The sequence below is a fragment of the Marmota marmota genome, unplaced genomic scaffold, assembly GCF_001458135.2.
Source record: "Marmota marmota marmota unplaced genomic scaffold, marMar, whole genome shotgun sequence".
In the NCBI taxonomy this organism is placed as follows: Eukaryota; Metazoa; Chordata; class Mammalia; order Rodentia; family Sciuridae; genus Marmota; species Marmota marmota.
Window position 1 is genome coordinate 9053169 of NW_026000142.1, and position 19887 is coordinate 9073055.

Sequence of the window (19887 nt, forward strand, 5' to 3'; positions counted from 1 at the left end):
TATATATATATATATCAGAATAGAGTAAGGCAAATTCATAAATGTTCCAGAATATATTCTGGAAAATTCTTTAAATGCTAAAATCCTTATCTTATTCAGTGAAAAATCATCCTAATTTCCAGTCCTACTTGCTCACTGGGGCTCACTACTGAATCCAGTTGCCTTTCAAACATTACGGTGATTCCTTTGCCATCTTCTCCCTACTATCAGCTCTCTTTCATGGTTTCCCCTTTCCTATCAATTGTACTGTTATCACAATAACATTGTGCTACTAACAACTCCTTTGCTTTTGAACTCAAGTAAGAATTAGATCTTGTTAAAAAAACAGCATGATACAAACAATCACAGATATAAGAACATCTCCCATATCTCAGTGAAAATATAAAAGGATCATTTTGTCAGCATGAATATATATTTTATACTTCAAATATGGTCAGAAGTTTATTTAACACATTTTATTTAGTAGCATGAACATTTTCAAAACTAAAAGTACATTAATAAGAGTTTTAACCTGAAAATGAAATTTAGCTCTGAGGAATTTAACATTCATCTTTTTAATTTCCAATTTCTAATTTCACCAAATCAAAAAGTTAAACATCTATAACCTAAGTGTCACTTACTATATTAGAGTCAGTTTAAAAATATCCATCTTGAGAATCTTGAAGGAAAAACAAAAATCATATTACATAAGCCTTTTTGAACATAAAAAATGATAATTTCTTGAGATCAAGAGCCCCTGTTCAATTTGTTTCAGGTTTTTCCCCCTCTAAAATTTTTGTTTTACAAAACAATCATAGAGTAATGTTCATATAGCAAAGAGTTGCTATTTGAGTTTAACTTATCAGGGACCGATTTCAAACAGATTCTGAGGACAACATTGGGTATCTTCTATGGCAAAGATCACACACTGCCCTACATGGCAGACTATCCTCTCTCTTTGGATGCAAAACACCTGATGGTTATTCATTTAGCAATTGATCTTTAATTAGTTTGCTGTTTCTAGGACAGAATATTTTTGTATTAAGTATTTTAAGTGTTTACTTCACTAAAACATTGGTTTAAAATGGATATTGTTGCAATCCCAGACAATGTATTGGCTTAGGCTAAGAAGTGAGCTAAAAAAAAAAAAAATTAAAAAAGAAAAGAAACAGCAATCAAAACAACCAAAGGAGAGAGGAAGAATATGCACTACACTTATTCTTCAACATGCAAGACAAATATACATATCTGGAATAAATATTCACATGTACATATAGAATGTTAGAGGTTTTAAGGAACAAAAAATAGTGGCCACAAACATTTTAATATTCCAAATAATTGGATTTTGACAAATATTTCTAAAATGAGAACAAAACTTTGTCAACAACAACAGAAAAGTGAACCATCATGGAAAGGGCTTTGAGACCTCTCACATTTGAATTGCTTTACTACTTTTATATTTACATGCTAAAAATTTTGCTAAGTAAGCATAAGTGTATTAAGCCCTGTTACTTTTGAGGAATAAAACATACCTGGGTCGTTCCTAATAGGACTATACTGTTGGATCTAAAAATGACCATATCCAACAAGTTCTTTTCTAAAACATTGGTATCCTCTTCTTATCAGTAGCCTTTTAATTCTGCTTCTTACAAGATGGAGAATAACCGGTCTTTATAATCCGTCTGAATTTTCTTGCAATATAAAAGTGCATTTTATGAAACAGACCTAGAAATTAGGAATTACATCTCATGTTTAATCAGAACCCACTATTAATCAGAAGAATTTATGTAAAACTCCATTTTCTAAAGTGCGAATTGATTGCAAATTTAACACAATGGCTCAACACAGAGAGATTAATTGCTTACATTTGGTTAATGCTAAACTAAACTGAGGAGCCAAGAGACAAGAACTTTATTTCGGTGGTCTTTTGTGTTTTCTAATGATAAGATTTGATGGGCATTTTTCTCAGTGATAAAATTCAATGACCTTTTAGAGGCTGCATTTCAGAAGTATTTATGTTTCAACTCACTAAACCTCTTTGTGCTGACCCTCTTGAAGACTGAGAGTAATTTTCTAAGGCATTGAACATGTCTCCCTGAGAGAAGATTGCAGCTGTAATATCCCAAAACACAAATTTCCTATGACCGCTCAAATAATCATGATCAACATGACATGCCTAGTCGGAGCCACGGGCATCATCTCATTTATACTCTAAACAACTGTGTGAGGTAGGTCATGTCATTTAAAAAAAAAAAAAAATTACCAAGTAATTGAAATTCTGAGAGGTTGACTTGCCTAATAATAAATTCCTGTTCTGAACATTGTAATTCTTCTTTTAATGTGAAGAAATAAGGAAAAGAAACTACAGCAACTTAGTATAATATTTGTTCTGTTTATTTAAATTCTTCTCTTTTAGACTGGAGTATAAACCAGATCATTTTATCCAGTAAAGCTTATAACACAGTGCCTTACATATAGAAAGGGCTCAACTAATGCCTGAGGAGTAAATATGGAAAACTGATATTGATGCTGAAAAGAAAAAATATTAAATGAAATTTTGAATAAACTAATGTTCTTTTTTCCTATGATTGACAACATTTCATAAAAATTATAGACTAACTTACTTATTATACAAGTAAATAAAATGCCACATACAAAATCCATGACATCTTTTTTGTAACAACATATCTTTCAATATTAAAAGCTATTGGATTGTTCAGCACATGCTAATGTTCATCACAGTATACATCAAAAAGGACCTGAGAATTTTGAAATGTTAATTCCACAATAATTATTTGCAGAAAACCGAATACAGCATGTATGATCAGGACTATGTTGCTCTGTCTACACATATTTTAAAAAACTGATATTTTCCCAAGTGATGTAATTGCTTATCATATTAAGATAGTTTGCTCTTTGAAGATCACTAAATAGTAAGGAATAATTTCTTAGACTATGAATCCAAATATCCAGGCAAGTGCTAATAAAATCTTAGTATAAAGTATTACTGAATAATTCTTTTTCTTATATGAAATACAAACTTTATAACAATTTTTGCTTTCTTTCTTCTTTTTTCAATACTATGTTTTCAATATTAGCATCAAAATCATCTGATTTTTTTTAAAAAATATGTATGCTTCTAAATTTGCCACAGATTTATTAATTCAGAATAACTGGGACTAAGAGATTAAATTCTCCAGTTTTTAACAAACTCCTTGGATAAAGCTTACATCTTTAAAGTTTGGTACACTGAGAATTACTGCTTTTATTTATAACTTGTGTACTATTTTGCACTTTCAGAACTTACATATCACCTTGATAAAATGGTGACTTTGCCTATATTTATTCTGTTCTGGAGACTTTGGAATTCAAATTTGTGATCAAGTGTCAAAAAAAAAAAAAACCTCATGTATAAATTTATCTCACTCCCTCGTAGTTTCAGAGGATGTCCATATATCTTGTTATTTGTTTCATTAAACTTTTAGTGTAAATACATCAGAGGTCAAGTCATCAGGCTGATATATTAAAAATTGGTTTGGGGGTTATTTTTATATTTTTAAATAGCAGGAACAAACTGATATGTGAACTTATTGTATCAAGTTTTTGTCTTTTGTTTCAGGGATAAAAGAAGAATTAATCTGCAGGAGAGTACTATTCTTTAGTTTGGGGAAGCACACACACAGCTAATAGGTAGAAACAAAGAAATATTTTATTTATTTTAATTTATGGTTCAAACACTTCTTCTACTTTTAAGGAAGAAACCTTTTAATAGACTTTTTAGCCATGGAAAAGTAAAGCAATTTTGAGTTAAAAAGGTAATGAACAATTCACAAGAGAGATCATGATTATTACTGGGAATCTTAGCAAGTAATTGAGATGTCAGTGGACTTCTGTATTTTTTCAGTTCCCCTTCTAGTAAGGTATGCTACTTCCTACAACAACAGAGCAAAGAAAGACAGAAAAGGGATGGAAAAAGGGTCAGAGCAAAGGAATTCAATCACAATCCTATCAAACATTCCAGGCTAAAATTTCCTTTATTGCACTGTCTTTTCTTCCACACATTCCAATAAAGTTTTCTTGATACCATAACTTGCCAGAGTCAATTCTGCTTTGTGGCTTCCCACAAGCAAAGTACCATCATGAGAGACACAGACTTTGAGAGGTGATCCTCTGATGCGGTGTCACCACTAAGATTAGGAGCAACAATCAATACTAATTGCTAGAGCATGTCAGGACTGTCTAGAATTTTCTAGAAATATATTTCTTTAAGTGTAAGAAGGCATAAATTTAAGGTGCACCGTTATTTTATGTACACAAAGAAATAAAAAATACTACCATTAAATGATCATGCAATGCTTTCTTATAACTTAGATTTTTATTTCACATCTAAGAAAGAAAAATTTTTACTTATTTAAAAATAGATATTTGAATTATATATTACTCTTGCATATATAATCACCCCTTGGTAAATACAAGGGATTGGTTTTATGATCCTCCATAAATACCAAAAGTCATGGAAGGTCAAGTCCTTAGTTAAAATGACTGGGTATTTGCCTATAATCTATGTACATCTTCCTGTATGCTTCAAATCGTCTCTAGATTATTTACAATATTTTATACAAGACAAATTCTATCAAAATAGTTGCTGTACTATATAGTTTATGGAATAAGGACAAGAAAATATCCATACATGTTCAGTAAAGATGGAATTTTCTTTAATATTTTTGGCCCATGTTTGGTCCAGTCCACAAATGCAGAACCTATGGATGTGCAGCCTGAATATCTTCAGTTTTCTCTATACTTAACTTGGATTTTTATTCTAAGCCACAGTTACTAGTTTTTAAAAAGCTGGTACTTTACTACTCTTGCCATGCATGGAATTTATGATATGGTTTTTAATAAAACAGAGCTCATATTTTCCTCAATTATCTTACATTCAAATGTCTGGAATGTTGAGATGATACATTAAACAGTTTTGCAGAAGTATCTATCAAAGTCAGGTGTGATGAGAACTGCTACCTAACTTCAACTGCTACTTACCTTGCAGGAAATGCAGGTTCCATTCACTGTAGAGCATATCCTACCTTAATGAGCTTAAAATGTGAACAACTCTGCATCAAAGGTGATGAAGGACAGCCTAAGAGAGAATGCTGGGCTTCTGGGAATCACACAGGATGGTGACTCACGGGTTTTAGCTGAGTACCAAGGGAGCAGAATCCCTCAGTTAATGTTGAAGAATTTAAGGTTATGCTAATTATGCTCATATTCATTTGTGATTCTTTAAATTTCACTTATTGCTATAAGTATTTCTCAAATGTGAACTGTCCTTTCTCCCCCAAACAGTTTCATCATAAAAGCGAAATGTCAGCTTGTCACATTAAATTATGAATTATAAATTACTATCTCCCTAGTCCTCCATATGTCCTTCACCTTCCTTATGACATTGTCCTTCAGAGATTAGGAGTAAGACTTTAATGAGAACATCAGCTAATGTAATAATTAGGGAAGGATGAGATAATTAAAAAACATGCAAAGATTGATTAAAATTATACTTAAATTTGTAAGTGAAAAATGGAGGCAGGAAACTTTTCTTGAGAAAAAATAATCTACCTAGTCATCTACCATTTAATTTTCAAATATAGAAATATATGTGAAGATTATACCAAGAAACATTTTCTCTCCATTTAGTATCAGAAATTGGAATACACTTCATAAATGCACACACCATGATGATGTGCTTTGCCGTCCATCTATAACACTCTGAGTACATATATACTTCTTTAACATGTGCCTTATATTGTTGTCCCAAATATTGAGATGTTACATTTATCCAGTTTACCATCTGGAAGAGCTGCCAAGATCACTCATGTGAGGACAATGACAACCATTTCAAAGCTGTTGCCTGGCTGACCTGTTATAAATGATCTAATGAATAGTCTGGACAAAATTTCTTAAGGTAATTGAGAACCAAACAAGAAAATGTAACTTAAGCATATTGATTTCCAACACACTAATTTAATTCTAAAATCTTTACTTACAGAGATCAACAGTAGCTGAAAAAGATGTCCAGGTGGTAGAATTCATATCCTTCTACCTCTTATATGAGTATAGTAGTTATTTCCATTTTCTTCATTTTAGCTTATAGGTTACCACCATATACTGATTATTTCCCCCCTTCAAATATCCCAACAAAGCTTAAACTGTTCATTAATGTGTGCCATAGAGTTCAGGCTACTAAGTGATATATAAAGAAAACAAACTTAGTATAAAGTAGTCATCAGGATTAGTTTGTCTTTGTGCAGGAAAAAAAAAAAATCTACTCCAAGGGCCTGAAGTTGTGGCTCAGTTGGTAGAGCACTTGCGTAGCATGTGTGAGGCCCTGAATTCAATTCTCAGCACTGTATTTAAATAAATGAATAAAATAAAGATCCATCAACATCTCAAAACTATATTTTAAACAAATTATACTCCAAATCTTATAAATAATCAATTACCATGTGTTTGTAGAAATAAATTGACAGAATTAGAAATAGGGTCACCAAAATTTCTGCTCAGCATCTTCTAGTGCAGATTGTATGGGATACTTTTTCTCATGCAAATTGTCATAAGTAAGTTGCTTGCAAAGTGTATGTAATTACTATTATTATTATTATTCCTTTGTAAAATTAAATTATACTTGAGTTTCAACATTAATAATAGGACACATCGAGAAAAACAACAGAATGAGAATGATGAAGGATATATGGGCACTGTAGCATAAATAACTGTTAATAGACTTGGAGAGATGAAGTTTGAAGCAAAGAAAAACATGATTCCAGTCAGAAATATCATAAAGTTTATAAAAGTATTTCACTCCAGGGATCACTGAAAAGAACAATGGACAGGTGGGGATCAGAAATGTATAGATTTGAGAGGTCCACTACATCTTTCTTACATTGTTTCTGAGTGTGTTCTATTGTACTTTAAAATGGTCAGCCTCCTGTGCCTGCAGCTGTCTAGAAACCTCTCAGACCTACTAAGGACCCAGAATTACATCAGCTCAATTATATCTTCAACAGATAATTTGGAATAGATCACTGAGAAAATAAATGTAGAATGGAGCATGGGACAAGCAGTCACTGTGTGGGCCAGAGTAAGGGTTAAACAACAACCTCTTCCATCAAAGTAATGGACCTTTATGAGCGCCGCACTCTAATTCCTTTTCTGCTCCTAATTTGCTGTGATCTTGTACCTGATTCTTAATATTCCATACCAATAAAATAAGGAATTTATTGCAAGATTCATGATTCTTCTTTTCCTTAATGTTTATATGTACCTTTATTACTTTTTTAGATAAGGTTGGCCCAGTTGGTATATATCCATGGAATATAACTTGCCTCAAATTTGCCCAGCACCAGCCCTGAATTCAGATAATGACGCTTATAGAATAGTATGTGAACACCAGCTTTGACAAAGATACTGAGTGCAGCTTAGAGTTGTCAAAACAAAACAAACAAACAAACAATGTAGTACAATTCAGAGGGAGAAACAAGAAGATGGGGATTTCCACTGATGTAGATAGGACACCACTAATCTTAAATGTTACAGCAAATGATACAGAAACTCAGATTGTAACTTTTAAAATTGTATCATCATCATCACTGTTACTACTGTTATTCCATTTATGAATCTTGAGATCATTTACATAATGATACTCAAGTGAAAAGATCAGCCATGTTAATAAGCTTGTTTAATGGTGATTATAAAACATTGCATTCTTACGAAGAATAATTTTGTTTTCCTTTCATTTGTTCTCTGGTGATGTCTACATTGGACTTATGTAACTGAAAAAAATAATTTTAGATAGGAATGTAAATATACCAGTTATATTTTATAATATTTTTTCTGATACAATAAATTTATACCTGTTTTAGTACATTTTTGGTCACATTTGATTAAAGCTAATTTTGTTTCTGAAAGGGTATGTGATATAGCTAAACACTTAACTTCTAAGTAATTTCTAGCCACTATCTTAAAACTGTCACAAAGACTTTCAACTGTGAAATCCCTCTAATTTCTAATTTAACTCCTAATTTTTGTTTACTGAATAAGTAAAGATGATGCTGTCCTTGCTGTAGTCATCTAAAAATGTGGATATTTGAATACACCACCCGCAAGGTTTTTTAAGAGTCTGTTTTATATCACTAAATACAGAATTGGGAAATTCCACACAAAAACCAAGACTAAGGAATGAGACTGCTTAAGGAGTCAAAATAATAATACAAGAGTCTCAATTGAATAACTTTTCATATATTCAAGACCAAAGAAAATACAGAAAGAAAAACAAAGAAAGAGGTTAATGCCTCCATATTCAGACAAGGAAAATGTGTCAAGTAAATGAATTTAAATTTAGACTTTCTTTCCTATACTTAGAACCTTCCCTCCATGAAGTAAATCAGACCCAGAAAATCAAGGGTTGAATTTCTTTTCTCATATGTGGAAGCTATACAAAAAAAAAAAAAGTTTGGGGGAATCCCATGAAATTGAAGAGAGATCAGTGGAGTAGAGGGAGGAGTTTAAAAGGGAGGGAGGATAGACAAGTAAAGGAAGGAAAAACAGAATGAATCTGACCTAACTTTCCAATGTACATAGATGTATACCCTAGTGGATTTCAACTTTATGTATGTCCACAATACACTAATTCTAAAAAGTTATAAGTAAGTATAAGAAAGATCAGTAAAGGAAAGGAACAGGAGGAGGGGTAGTAGAGTGAAATTTGGAGAAGTACTGGGTACTGAATTGGAACAAATTCATACTGCATAGTTAAGTCTAAAGGAACCCCAACATTATGTATAACTATTATGCAATAAAAAACTAAATGGCATGGTACTGGCATAAGCACAGATATATAAACCAATGGAACAGAATCCAGAACCCAGAAATAAATCCAAAAGTTTATGGTTAGTTGGTCATTGAAAGGAGTGTCAAAAACATAAAAAGAGGAGAGTATAGTCTTTTCAATAAATGATGTTGGGAAAACACTATATCCACATGCAGTAGAATGATATTGGATTTTTGTCTCACACCATCGTAAACAATTAGCTCAAAATTTATTAAAGATTTGAGTATAAGACTTGAAACTGTAAGAGCTACTAAAAGAAATTATAGGGTAAATTTTTTTACTTTGGTCTGGGTAAAGATTTTTTTAGATATAACGCCCAAAGCACAGGCAACAAAAACAGAAATGAAGAATTGGGATAACATCAAATTAAACAGTCTTTGCACAGCAAAGGAAACACACCTTGCTCCTTTCCCATCATGTCTGTCCTCTATTTTTATTTATGCATTGTTTCTATTCATTCTTCTTCATTTATTATGGTTTAGATATGAGGGTGTCCCCCCAAAACTCATGTGAGACAATGCAAAAGGGTTGAGATGTGAAAGCATTGGATTATGATATCTTCAACTTAGTGGGTGTGTTAATCCACTTGAATGGATTAACTGGGTGATAGAGTAGGCAGGTAGGATGTGGCTGGAAGAGCTGGGTCTTGGAGGCTCTGCCTCTGGAGTTTATATTTTGTTTCTGGTGAGCAGTGGTTTCTCTCTGCTTCCTGATTCCTATGTTCTGAGCTGCTATTCTCCACACCCTTCTGCTATAATATTCTGTGTCATCTCAGGCCTAGAGCAACATGGTCACCATCTATAGACTGAGACATTTAAAAGTGTGAGCCCAAAATAAATTTTTCCCCTCTAAAATTGTTCTTGTCAGTTTTTTTTTTTTATCACAATAGCAAAAGGTTGACTAAAATATCATTCTTATTTTCAAAGATGCCCTGTGTCCCTTGAGTAAAGTAAGAAATAAATGAAATGAAACTTTTTGTGCATGATTTCAGTGGAATAAGTATAACTGTAGGAAGTTTGGTTTACGAGCTTCTTTTAACTGGATATCTAAAACAACCAAAGAGAAGACTATTTTAAAGTTTAATTGGTAAGAAAAACAAAGAGCAGCAATGCTTTCCCATACAACTTAGAGCAACTCTTTTCTCACTAAGGGTTAATGCTAAGTTTTTCAGTATAATCATAAATGTCTATCCCCTGAATATTCACTCTTTTCTTTTTGTAGTATTGTATATTGTATCCAAATCCATAAATCAAAGGATCAGAAAGATTTCAAGTAGTCAACTAACTATTTGAAAAATATAATTAAAAGATTCTTTCTGTATCTTAGTAGTAACCTAGACCTCCACTTCGTTAACTTTTAATCTGCATAATTCCAGTAGGGATGGTAAACACATAACATCATTCTAGAAGCTCCCTAGGAATATATGTTTAGTAAAACTATTTTTCTTTGGGCATGTATTATTGTATGAGTCATTCAAATTAATACTGTCAGGTCATTATAGCACAATTTAAGGAAACTGGAGCGTCTCTCCAAGAAAGTTTAATTGAAGTTTAATAGAGTTAATGGATACTTATTTTCAAAGGAAAAAAAAGGAATATTTAGAGTCCATTTTGTTTTGTTTTGTTTTACTTTGGTTATATATATAGTGTGTGTGTGTGTGTGTGTGTGTGTGTGTTTTGTATGGCTTGGAGGCTGCGGTGATAAGCAAGGTGCAACATGAAAATGGAATTAGGAGCTTTCCAGATAACCATGTCAGAACTGACATACTGAACAGAAAACTGACATTCTGCCTGATCTGTTTTGGGAAAATAAATGTTTTGAACCGACATTGAGATGGTAGGTCCTGGCTGAATTTAATGAGACAAGAAACAGGAGCTGGAACAGAAGTAGCATACATCATGTTGGTATCATTTTTCTATCCCTCCTAAATAATAATAACGGCACTATTTTTGGAACCAGCATGAGTCCTCTATTTAAGTTGAAATTAGTTTTTTTTTTCTTGTGAGCTCCTTTACAGTTCTAATAACTAGAAAAAAATGATGTTGAGAAAAGCTAAGTTTTGAAAATGAAGTAATCAAAGGAGAAAACTGCATGTGGCATTATTAGATGCCACATTAGTTAAATACATTAGAATCATTTTTAAAGAATGAATGACTTTAAATTTAATGTATCTAAAAATAAGTTAAGATATTACAGTTTTCTATAAATTCATGAATGGCCAGAATGTTATGGGAAAGAGTATGGATTGTTCATAAGGCACAGATAGATTTGTTTCACTTCATGTTTCAGGACTAAAATTTTTTTAAATGTTGGGACTTGGAGACATTATTATGGATATAATGATTTATGTCATGAATTATAGAACTTACTATCAAAAAGAAAAAAAAAACTCTTTCTATGAAAGCAATGGTAATTACTAAACTTTCCCATAATTCAATTAAGAGAAGTATTCTTCCAGAGCAAAGCGGGGAGGCATGTCCCTTTGCATATTACCTGTTTTTTTAGCGTGAACAGGATTGTATGGAACTTTGCTACTCAGAGTATAATTTACAGGTCAACAATTTCAGCATCACCCAGGAATTTATTAGAAATGCAGAATCTCAAACCCTACTCTAGGTCTTCTGAATCAGAATGAATATTTAAACAAGATACCCAGGCTTATATTTAATCTTCATGGTGCATATTAATATCTAAAGGGATTACTATAGACCCTGTCACTGAAAATTAACACTATCCAATGGAACTTTCTACAATGGTAGAAATGACCTTTGCTATCCAATGTAGTAGCTACTAGACACAAGTAACTATTGAGCACTTCAAAGGTGACTGGTACTGTTGAGAAACTGGCCTTTTCATTTTGTGTAATTTCAATTGTTTAAATTGAGATAGCCATACATGGACAGTGGCTACCATATTGTACAGTGAGGTGTAACTTTTTAATCAAATATATTTATGATAATAACATAAGCCTTTTAAAATTGTAGGACATTTATTCCCCTCACATATTAGTCCTGCCTGATGGGATTGAATTATACCTAATACTTTTAAGTGTCACTTAATTATTCATATATCATTTGCACCATTATACTATGTACTTATATTCCATAGTAATTTTTTACCTAGTTGTTGCCCACTGTGTTGCCACAATCAACCTAACACTAGAATCAAGCCTCTCAAGAGAGACATGAATTCCTAATGATCTTTATATTCCTTAATACCAAGTTTGGCATGTATGAGGTACTCAATGCAATTTTATAGTTAAATAAAACTAAAGATATTTAATAAAACATAGTAAAGTATGGATTTAAATGTAATGCAACATTATCTTGCACAATATTTAGCAGGGCTCATCCCATCCTGAAACAAACAAAAACAATAACAACCATAGTAACAACAATAAAATCTTATGCAGCCATAATCTGTGTCCACTCTTTGAAGACAGACTGATGTTAGGAGAATACTGATGCAGATCAGTAAACACAGTATACAACTTGGATAGATTATTTATGAATAACATGCAAATCTACATTTTTTTAAAAGTGTCAGTGCTGAATTGGCAAAGACACCGAGTTGGACTTGAGACACAGAAGAGGAAATGCCTCCCAGAGGGACTAACTAGCTGAGACAAAGAATGGACAGCTGAATTTTCTGAGTTCAAGATGACATGAGCCAGAAAATCAGCTGCAGAAGACAAATGACGCTGGGGTCACTGGCAGCAGGTGGGTAGCCTGACCCTCTTGTCAGTGTGAGAATATCTGAATGCTTTTCTGACAAGCATTGTAAACCACCAGGTAAACAGCTTGGGGCCCAAGCAGATGGCTTTGTACTGCCATTCTTTTTTTATTTTTTACCTCTAGTATAGGGGCAGACTGCCTGTGGCAGTATGGCTTCTATATTTGGATTCAACAGTCTTTCTCATCACAATTTCCAACTTGTGTGGCTTGTGAATAAACTATTACTTCACTTTGACTAACACCATGTCCTTTAGTCATCCCATTGCCTTGTGAACCAAGGCATGTTATTCCAACTGGATTACGTGCACTTTCACAGTATGTGAATTCATCAGACTAGGATTGTTATGTTGTGATTTATTGACAATGTCTCATTAGGTTGATTTCATCCCCATAGTTCATTTCTAAAGGATTCATCAATACTTGTTTTAAGAATTCTGATAGAGGACTTTTAAAAACACTCATATTAATCTTTTATTCTTAAAGTTTTTACACGTATTCAGAAAGAAAGATAATTATAAAAATCTATGCCCCTATCATTCAGCTTCAAAAATTATCAACATTATTATTTCATCTCTTACTTCTCTTTGTTTTTTGAATGGAGTATTTTAAACCAAATTCCACTATGCTATTATTTTATTCATAAATATTTGCTGAAAATCTATGACAGATAAGGACTTTCAAAAATAAAATTACAATAATATTATCACAAACAAGCAAAGTAACAAGAATTTATTATCTACTATTTGGTCGTTTTTTTTTAATCTTTCCCCTGGTTATGTCAAATTTACCTTCTTGTAGTTAACTGATTTGAATAAAAATTCAAGCCAGGCACAAACTACATTTGCCTTATGTGACTCTTAAAATACCCTTTTTAAAAAATTGTGATAAAGGGCTGGGATTGTGGCTCAGTGGTAGAGCGCTTCCCTAGCACACGTGAGGCACTGGGTTTGCACCTCAGCACCACCTTAAAAACAAAACAACAACAAAAAACTAAATAATCAAAATAAAAGGTTAAAAATTGTTTTAAAAAATTGTGATAAAAAAACTTTTAATGAATTTTGTATACACAATACACTAATTTAACTAAAGGCACAGTGCTGTTCATCTTGCATAACTGAAGCGTTATGCCTATTGAATAGCATGTTCCCACTTACCCCTGCTCCTAGCTCCTGGCAAATTACTTTCTGTTCTCTGCTTCTATGAGTTGACTGATTTACACATCTTATATTCTTTCTTTTAAGTTTGAATAAAATCCCATGGTATGTATATATGACAATGAGTCAGCTTTTCATCATGTTACCAAAACACCTGACAAGAACAACTTAGAGGAGGAAAGACTCATTTTGACTCACAGTTCCAGAGGTCTCAGCTCATGGTCTGCCAATTCCATTGCAGAAACATCCTGGCAGAAGGCATGGCAGAGGAAAGCTGTCAGCTCATGGCAGCTGGGAAGTGGGAAGGGGGTGAGATAAACCTTTGCAGGGCACTGCACCACCCCAGGAACCTATTTCCTCCAATCTCTCAGTAGTCCATTTGGAATTAATCCACTGATGAGGTCAGAGCCCTCATTAGCCAATCAGTCATTGCATTAAAGCCCCAGCTCTGAATCCTCTTACATTTGGGGACCATGCTTTCAACACATTACCTTTTGAGACACATTCCAGATTCAAACCATATCACTACATCTTCTTGACAACAATTCCTCTTCTTTTTTTATGTCATATGGTATATTTATGTCAAAGAAACTGGGCCTTTTGTGCATTAAGATTTCCCACATTCTGAATTTAACTAACTATATTCTTATGGTATTCTTTACTGTGTATCTTTTATATCTCCTATATTATAAATCTGTGGTCTGGTACAGAGATTTATTAGATTCAAGTTCAAAGTCCTTTAGCAAGAGTTCCTCACTATGGTTCTCTGTCTTGCTATTGCAAAACAGCTGAAGTCCTTTTTGACAAATTTTAGGTATCTAAAAATGGAAGGCATTTGTGGAGGAAACCTTCTTTCAATGAATATTTGAAGCTTACTCAGGGGTCTTATAGAAAAATGGAGTCCTGAGAGACTTTTCTAAAATATTTTTACTGTAAGAGATCTGCTTAGAATTTTAAAAAATTCTCTTTAGTTTATGAAATTTTCATAATTTCAGAGAAAATTTAATTAAAACCACAAAAACAAAAATTTTTGCATTCCCCTAATTAACGATCTGCTTCAAATAGCAACTGTGGGAATTACTTTGGAAAAATACATCAGACAGACCTCAAACTTGGTTGAGAATGCCTGAATATAGATATGGGGCCAACATCAGCCAAAATTTGGTTTGGATGTGGAGACCAATGACACCCCAAGCACTTATATACCATGGAGGTGGGAAGAAACGTATTATGGACATAGTGGGGATTCCTGAGAAGAGCTGGGCATCTTTAAAAAGCAGGCACAAAAGTGGCTGCAAAGAATAGGACTAGGCTCTGCTTTTGTTGTATTTAGAGGGTGAGGAAGGATTGAACAGGGAGTTCAGCTGTGTGGTCTGAACTTGTGGCAGCCAAGCTTTCTCAATGACTTTTCCATTTGAGAGGCAAGAGGGGAAGAGACAGGAGTGGCCTTAAAAACCTTCACTATCAAATACAAGCAACAGAGCTGGACACTTTACTGCAAATGCAAATAATTTATTTAATTGGGTATACAAAAAATACAATAAATTGAAGAAATTAAGATATTTGTTTTTTTTTTCCTTCCAAGACATGCCCTAGCTAAAATTTGGGAGCCCCTTCTGTAAGGAGGGCACTTACTTATTTGCATTATTCACTTAATTTAATATCTGTAACAACCACATATGTTGACTATTAGTAATCCCACTTTACACATGAGGGAACTGAAGGGCAAAGCCATTAAGATATTGGCTCAATATCATATGGCTGAAATGGTAGATTTAAGTTTAAAATCTGTGAAGTCTGGCTCCAGAGAGGCATTTCTAACCACAATCTGTATCCTAGTTGTTCAAAAATTTTGCACATTTAAGAATCCCTCAGAAAACTTGTTACAAAACAAATCACCAGGTAGTTCCTACTCCAGGTAGATAATTTGGTAGTTTCTGCCATAGGGCATGAGAAATTATCTTTCTAATAGTGCCCAGAATGCTGCAATCTGAGACAGTGCCTTGAGAGTGACTGTTACACACACATTTATCTGAACTCAAACTTGTACAGAACATACCCAAAATACCTGTACTCCAAGACTGGAAGATTACATATCAATAATTTAAAAAGTTTCATATTAGAAGGACCTAGATTTCCTTTTGATTCTCTTACTGAGGCTGGAGTACAAAAAGACAGCCACTGTAGGTAATGGATGATTGGATGACAAAGATGGTGTGTGTGTGTGTGGGGGGNTTAGCTGAAGTTTCATATCCTAAATGAAACTGACATAAATATCTAAAGAGTAAATTTATTTAATTAATCTTAAGCAACCTCCATCTTTCCAATCTTCACATTTGGGTCAGCCTCAACTTTTGATCAATGGCTTTTAAAAGTTTCTGATTTGACATAAAGTTATATGATCAGTGTAGAGATTTTGTACATCTATCTATCACTCATGGGAATTATCTATATCTTAAGTTAATGATCTTTAGCATCTTCATTAATGGCCCTTAAGAGGGAGGATAACCACTAATGCATTTTTCATAAATTATCTAAAGGTAGGAGTTTCAGTACACACCAATTAAAACAAGAAAACTATTATAATTGACCTTGAAATGCTAAAAGAATGGATTTGACAAGAAAGTTTAGTGAAAAAAATATAAGATAAAAATACGACCTTAAAATTGTCCAAAGTATTCATGTAAGTTTTAAATTAACAATAATTTAAGAAAATATAAAAGAGTATATTACTTACAGCTATTTTAGAAAAAACATAAGTTCAGTGTGCAATTGACAGTAATTTAAATTATATGTAAGATGATTTAGACTTAAGAAAACAATTAGAAGTAAGTATTCTGATGTAATCAAAAAGTTGGATCAGTTGAAAATTGGTCTGATTTAAATATTCTCAGCTTGTTATTTTTCCTGATATTTTACTCCCTAAAAAGCAATCTCTGACAAAGGACAATCTTTTCAATAAACAGTGGAGGGAAATAGGATCTAATACAAAAAAAGAATGAAAGTAGACCCTTACCTTGCAGTATACAAAGTTAACCCAAAAAGGATCAAAGAAATGAATGTAAAATTTTAAAAACTACAAAATGATTAAAATAAAACAGGTGGAAAACTTTCATGACATTGGATTTAGCAAAGATTTTTTTAGACATCAAAACAGCATACATAGGGAAAAAAAGATAATTGGACTTCATCAAAATTGAAAACTTTTGTGAATCACAAGACACTATCAGAACAAAAAAAAAGTAACCCACAGAATGGGGAAAATATTTGTAAGTCATATACCTGATAAGATTAATATTTTCATGTGCATATGTGTGTGCATGTGTGTGTATACAGAACTCAATAACAAAAAGCCAAACAACCAAATTTTTTAAACAGCTGAAGGACATGAATTGATGTTTCTCCAAAGAAGATAAAAAATAGACAATAATCACATCAAAGATGCCCAATATTACTAATCATTAGGAAAATGAAAAAAAAAAACACAATAACATTTCAGACTTATTAGAACAGCTATTACCAAAAACAGACAACTAACAAATGTTGACAAGTATGCAAAGAAATTGGATCCCCTTGGAACCCTTGTGTTCCATTTATGGGAATTTAAAGTTGGTACAGTTGCTGTGGAAAATACTATGGCAAGTCCTCAAAAGAGCTAAACATAGAATTGTCATATGATACAGTATATCACCCCCTGGATTTATCTCTTAAATAACTGAAAGCAGAGAATCAAACAGATATTCAGACCTATTTCATAGTAGTTGTATTCCCAATAGGCAAAAGGTAGACAACCAAATATCAACAGATGATTGGATAAACAAAATGCACTATATTCTTCCTGTGATGGTTGATTTTATGAGTCAACTTGAATGGTGTTTTCAGATGAGATTAATTTTATATTGGTGAACTCTGAGATTGCCCTCAGTAAGGGAGGTGGGACTCATCCAAGGACCAGAATAGAACAAGAAGACTGGCTTTCATGAGCAAGAGGGAATTCTCTAGCAGACTACTCAAAGACTTGATATACACCATCAGCAACATGTCTGAATCTCCAACCTTCTGGTCTTAGGACTGGAAATTTGCCAGTAGCTCTCCTGGGTTCTGAGCCTGTCAGGCCTCACTGTAGTTTAAGTCTGCCTAGTCTCCATAATCATGTAAGTCAATTCCTTATGATAAATCTTATATGGAAGTGGATTTTGTGTCTCTGGAGGACCCTAATTAATATGCCAACAATGCATTGTCACTAAACCTTGAAAAGGAATGAAGTACTGATACATGCTAAAACACAAGGGACCTTCTAACATTATGCTAAATGAAATATGTCACACACAAAAGGATAAATATGGTAAGATTCTACTTTATGATATACAAAGAGTAGTCAAACTCATAGTGGCATAAAGTAGAATAGCAATTTCCAAGGACTAAAGAAAAGGAGAGAATAGGTCACTACTCTTTAATGGGTCTAGAGTTTCAATTTGGAATGTGTAAAAAGTTCTGGAGATAGATGTTGGGATTATTTGCACAATAACATGAGTATTATTAATTCATTAAATTATAAACTTAAAATGAAAAATGGTATGGTTAATTTTATGTCATATATATTGTATTTTATCTCAATTTTAAAATTGTGAAAAAAAAAGACAACCAACCTTATATTTTAATGAATTGTAGACATATATTTGGCAATGGTAAAGGAGTCATAGAATATAGATTTGGATGTTATTAGCAGCTGAATCATTCACTCTCTTATTTATATACCAACCTCTGTAGTTCTTCTTTCTCAAATAAGGTCTCTGCTGGAATAGCAAAGATATGGAAGTTCTTCCCCTTGTTGGAGGAACCTGTTCCTTTGTTGAAACTTTGGTCAGCTGACATACTCAAATAGAAATCAAATCCGCTTCACAGTATGCATATTTCCAGCCCACATGACCATGAAGGACCAAGGTACTATTTGAGTATATATCTACAGGAATGAAAATAGCTCTCAGGGGCACAATGCTTTTTCTTCCCCAATCTATAAGCCTCTGGTTGGGATTTGATTGTTTATTATATGCCCAGGGGGTTACACAAGCCCTACACCATGGGCTCCCACTCCCTCCAAACTTGCATCTTTCTACTTAGCCCTCTAGACTCTGACTCAGCTACACAGGCCTCCTTCCTAGTCATTGTATGCCCTGGGCATACTCCTGTTTCTCTTTATGCACACTCTCCAGTTATCCACACAGTTAGAGCTGCAGCTCAGTAGGAGCCAGAGAAAATAGAACACTTACACAGTGATTCCAAAGGCCCTGTTCTTCAGAGCTTCAGAGGGCAGGAAGGTACTAAAACCCAACAGTTGCATCTTGTAGTTATCTAGTTAGAATAGACTATAGGCACAAGAAGCTGAAGGGTGTGTGGACACAGCCATGCTGATGACAGCAGAGGAAACTTTCCTAATCTCCATAAGTGTCAGTACTTAAATATGTTAAATGTCAGTGATTTTCAATTTTATAACTTCTGACCACAGTCAACAGTAACATACCTCTATCAATATGAGTTGAACACTGGGAGACTGTCATTTTGCTACAGTATTACAATAATTAATGTGAACTTTAACTATCTTGCTTCTGAAGGCATTGTCATTGTGCTTTCTGCCCAGTCATCATCCCCTTCCTTGTATCACATCCCTGGTTTCCAAAGTTTGCAAAGAAGCATACAAGACACTCAGTAAAATTTGAATTTCAGATAAACAAAAAGTAACTTTTAGTATAGGAATGTCTCGTGAAACTAAAATGGTATTCATTGTCAGAAATTTAAACTTAAGTCAGCTTACTGATTTTATCTGGACAGTTTTGATTACTGATGTTATTTGGGACCTTCAAATAGCTAATTGCAGCCTCCAAAGTGTACTTTCTCCCTGGAGCCTCCAATTTTCTTGGAGTCCTCTATTTCATCTTGGCCATGGGTACCTATGTCCTAGAATTTGACATCAAAAAAACTTTTGATAGTGTTTGCAATGGATCTGACTATAGTACTTTGCTTGAGATGTGGCCCAAATCAAACAAAATGGGACTAGCACCTCCCTCATTGCAAACGCGGTTTCTGTTAATAGAACCTAAAGATAACATCAGACTGTTGGTCAGTTCCATCACATTAATAA

General features: G+C 33.4%; 1 long non-coding RNA gene across 1 annotated transcript in view; it reads right to left on the reverse strand.

Moving 5' to 3' along the window:
* The window catches only part of LOC125611368, a 139064-nt gene extending 124974 nt beyond the window's left edge, over positions 1-14090 (reverse strand). The window contains exon 1 of the long non-coding RNA XR_007341527.1: positions 13947-14090. This is a non-coding gene — a long non-coding RNA (uncharacterized LOC125611368). The remainder of the gene's footprint in view (positions 1-13946) is intronic.
* Between the last annotated feature and the right edge of the window lie 5797 nt (positions 14091-19887).